Source organism: Electrophorus electricus, unplaced genomic scaffold (genome assembly GCF_041902795.1).
Source record: "Electrophorus electricus isolate QZ-2024a unplaced genomic scaffold, ASM4190279v1 Scaffold60, whole genome shotgun sequence".
Classification (NCBI taxonomy): domain Eukaryota; kingdom Metazoa; phylum Chordata; class Actinopteri; order Gymnotiformes; family Gymnotidae; genus Electrophorus; species Electrophorus electricus.
Genome location: NW_027658777.1, coordinates 617,087 through 621,543, shown reverse-complemented (window position 1 = coordinate 621,543; position 4,457 = coordinate 617,087). Strand labels below are relative to the sequence as shown.

The following is a 4,457-nucleotide window of genomic DNA, read 5'->3' as shown; positions in this document are numbered from 1 at the left end:
ACATGCCCCCCCCCCGCCCCCTAAAAAAAGAATAACAGTCCAAATGAAAGGTCTAAATGAATCTTTGCAGTAACAACAGTCTTTTATGCTCTTCCAACCACCCCACCTCCTCCCAGTGGACACACCATGCTCCAGTACATGATTCTGGAGTGCTGTGCTATCTGTGCTCCCCACTAACTTTTCCTACCTGCTGGGGTTTCTCCTTCCTGGACCTGCCTTAAAATGCTTAAAATGACAGCACCTTGCCCTCCATTTACCTGCAACATTCTGCACTGTCACAAACAATATTTATGTGCAGATTAGCAGATGAACCTCACCTGGATGATCCACATTTCATTTCTTTGTACTGTTATAATAATGAGTTACTGTATTTCTACCCAGGTGTTCTATCCAGGTGAACTGTGCTCTGTTTCTATCTCCTATGATGTCTTTGTGTAGGAATGCTGTAGTGTATCTTTCATGCTTACAATTTGTCAGCCATCCTCTACCCAACTCATCTTTGCCCAGGTTTATCCAGGGTTAACCGAAGGAGGATGAGTTCCCTTTTGAGTCTGACACCTTCCAAGTCCCTTCCACCATTCCAGTGAGTTTTTCCTACTGTCACCCTTGCCAATGTCATTTGGCTTATTTATCAGTTGTCACAAGGTGTTAACGTTATTATGCACATGTATATAAAATGTGTATATACTCTATATACATAAATATATATATATATATATATATATATATATATATATATATATATATATATATATATATATATATATATATATATATATATATATTGCATTATTCTCTGCACCTTACATGTTATTTGCAGTTTGGATTGGATTATAAAGTGAATTTCATTGGTGAGTACTATATTTTTTGGTGACAAAGTATAATCTAATCTTTACAAAGCAGTGACCAGAAAGGAAGACCTGGATGAGGCTTTGGTCCCCATGATAGTTAGAGACACACAGCCATTTAGCATAGTTGAGGATAAAAGCTTCAGGGACTTGGTAGCAAAATTGGATTCAACTTATATTCTCCTAACTAGGAAGGTATGTGTGGTGACATGGATACATTATGAGAGTAGTATTAAAAATATATATAATTATTTTCTTCCTTCCCTTTAGACTGTAAAGGCCATGGTTGAGGCCAAATGCCAATAAGAGAAAGAGAAGGCCAAAGCTGAGGTCCAGAAAATTCCTGCAATGAGTTTGTCAGCAGATATGTGGACATCTCTTAATGTGGATGCCTTCTTGGCTGTGACCTGCCATTTTATAGATGACAACACATTTCTGAAGTCTACACTACTTGGTGTTGTGAAATTCCTGCAGGCGCATACGGCTGAAAATTTGGCCTGTGTGAAATCCTCTCTTATGGAAGAATGGGGAATAAAATAAAGTCACATGTCTGGTTACTGATGGCACATCTAATATGATTGCCTGTGGAAATAGCTGAAGCTGCCTCATGCGCTTCAAAAAAAAAGAAACTGAGGTTGAAACAAGGTGTTGGAGCGATTAGTAGAACTCAGGGAGCCTGTGGGGGCAGATTTGGCGGGTTTACAAACTGATATTCCTGCGCTGATCTCTGATGTGTACAGTAATGTATGTGGGTGCCGGTCTATACTGTATTCTTTTCACAAGGCAACTGTGGAGCTGTCAGACCTCAGTGGCAGGCATAATCATATCCCAACACATTTCAGACTAAAGGATTTGAACTCCCTGGCACTGCCAGACACCTAACTGGCTATAATTTGATGGGGAGGATGCAGGTTGTCTGCATGCCTCTGGAATTGCTTCTTTGACCTATTCACACAGCGATCGAGAGCCTTACACTAATGCCAGAGTCCCTCTGATTTCATACTTTTCTCTGCATTGTCCAAGATTTGTAAACAAGCACAAATCCATGGGCAAAGTTTTGTAATCAAGAACACACTCTCATGTACTTGGAACATGTCTTAGCAGATTGTGATTTACAAGCAATGTTATAAGCAACACAAGTTCAAACAGGTGGTTTGTTGACAAGGGGTCATTCATCAAACAAAACCCACATGGCCCATATGGGGATCGAACCCATGACCTTCGCGTTATTAGCACCACGCTCTGACCAACTGAGCTAATCGGCCTTTCTCCGTTCATTTCGCAGTTTTTGGTGCAGCACTGAAGGGAACCTTTCCATGAAATTGTAGACTTGGTGTCAACGAGATTACGGCCACTTTTTCGACCGAGCATAGGTGAAAGTTGACACTTATTGTTCCCTCTGACAAATGGTTATTCTGTAGCCAACTTTTGAATTAAACTTCAAAAGCAAATGTGGAGAAGCTTTTGTTAAAGAGCAATTCAGTGCAGTTGTACACAGTGACGAAATCATCAATTGCAAAGTCCACTGAGCTTTATTGCTGCGAGTTACATAGTGCTGTCTATTACACCATGAAATCTGCCATAACAACAAAAATGTAATGTCTGATTCTGTGAGCCAAGGAATATAAACCTTTTAGGGACATATTTAAAATATCAGATTTTCTGCCTGAGCACAGAGTAGGCATTTTTTTCTAGCTTTAACCATACGTCCTCTTTCTTTGGAAATCTGTGTCATTGCTGCATGAATAAGCAGAAAGATTTTGAGCAATTTTTTGTCTGGGTCTAAGGGGCAATTTATTCAAACCAAAAGATGCTATTTTAGCTAGTTTGTCAAATGAACATGTCAAACCTACAGAGACAATGTGTCTAGCTACAGAGCTCTGCAAGGTTTAATTCTTGGAAGTATTTGAAGCCATAGAAAGTTATTCTGTAAGCATTGCTTAACTCAATAAAAAGAGACAGTTAGAGCCAATGGCTGCCAGATCTAACATAGCTCACATTTTATAGTGTTTGCATAGCATATCAGAATCTGCAAGAACTATTCCTGTCATTTCAGGAATAAGCTTTTTTGACTTCACAGCTAGATGAAATATTTAGGGTGGATGCAGGATTTGGTATGATCTCCTAGAGAATTGCCATTCCACTGTGTCTTCAGCTTTTGTCCGATCTGCAAACAAGTCCCACTCTAGGAGAACTAGGTCAAGTGGTAGAGTGCTCTTTTAGTATGTGAGTGTTAGTGGGATTGATGCTCACATTCTCAAGTCTAGAATTTGTAGTTTTTTTTCTATGATGAAATCCTTTCTGATAGCAAATGTTTTCGGGACCTGCTAATACGCTTATGCCATGCACACATTACGTGACTTTTGAAGTTTTCAAATTGATGTATGGCTCACACTGCACAACTGTATGTCTTGGAATCTGGAAAGCTTAATTTGTGGTATCTCAGTGGCAGACATAATCAGTGATAAACCACTGATATGTCAACTGGTCTTAACACAGACAGATTTAACTTACTCTGTTGAGACTGTGTCTAACTTAAACCTTTCCTTCAAATAGAAGAGATCCTTGTTGCAGAGGTAATGTTTTTACCTTTATATGGTTTTCCCACTCATAGTCATGCAACACACAAATGCAAACCTCTCACAGACTGTCTCACACACATCCAGTTATTCATCTGAACACATGATGTTTCTGTCTCTGTACCGCTATTAGTTATGCAATGGTTCCTCAATACTAGCACTAACTGAACAGGGTTCTGTATAAATATGATCTTTATAACAGCTGCCATAACAGCAAAAATGTAATGTCTGATTCTGTGAGCCAAGGAATTATTATTGATATTGTGAATATTTAATAACCTCCAATGCCAGCAAATTAAATTTCACAATATTGTGAAAATTGTAAAGGATACTTTATTCATGTCCTCATTGCTAAAGATTGTATCGCTTTATCACAGCGATACGCTAGTTAGCTAGCTAACAGTTGAGGTCAGCGAGTGTGAAACTCGGGGCTATAAACCATTCCTTGTGGAACCATTTCATTGTTCAGCTTTCAACTTTGATCGTTTAGGTGCTGGTAGTTTGTTAGCTAGCTAACTGTTCAGCAATAGAAAACCTACTTTTGTATGATTTAGAGACCCAAATTCACAAACCTGTGGGTTTTCAAATTGATCGTTCTCTCTAAATAAGCAAAATGAGTTAAGCCATTACTACAGCTATCGGACTGTTTGAACTACAATATTCGACTGTTCATTTATTGTTAATTAGATTAAATTAACTTTCATAAACATTCTGTATTAATAGAATGTAGTTTGTAATGACTGATTAACTGTGTATATTCAACATGAAGCTATTCATATAACGTTTCAAGTTTGGTTTATTTGTAACATACATTTATTTGCCACTTTCATTTTTAGGCTGTAAAATGAAAGCTCCTTGCTCACAATCATTGCTATAGTTTGATCAAATTCAGTTATATATATAAACTCCCTATTCAATGGGAAGAAACCAGTTCATGTCATTGTGAATTGCTGGTTCTGTAATCAAAACACTGAGGTTCCATATGAGAACAGAAACTGCTGAGACTGTCCATTCTGTGTGCAGTACAATG

General features: G+C 38.3%; 1 non-coding gene across 1 annotated transcript; it reads right to left on the bottom strand.

Annotated features, from left to right (window-relative positions):
- Positions 1-2,039: 2,039 nt before the first annotated feature.
- On the bottom strand, positions 2,040-2,113 carry trnai-aau (transfer RNA isoleucine (anticodon AAU)). Its single transcript has one exon. It is a non-coding gene; the product is annotated as a tRNA-Ile (tRNA).
- Between the last annotated feature and the right edge of the window lie 2,344 nt (positions 2,114-4,457).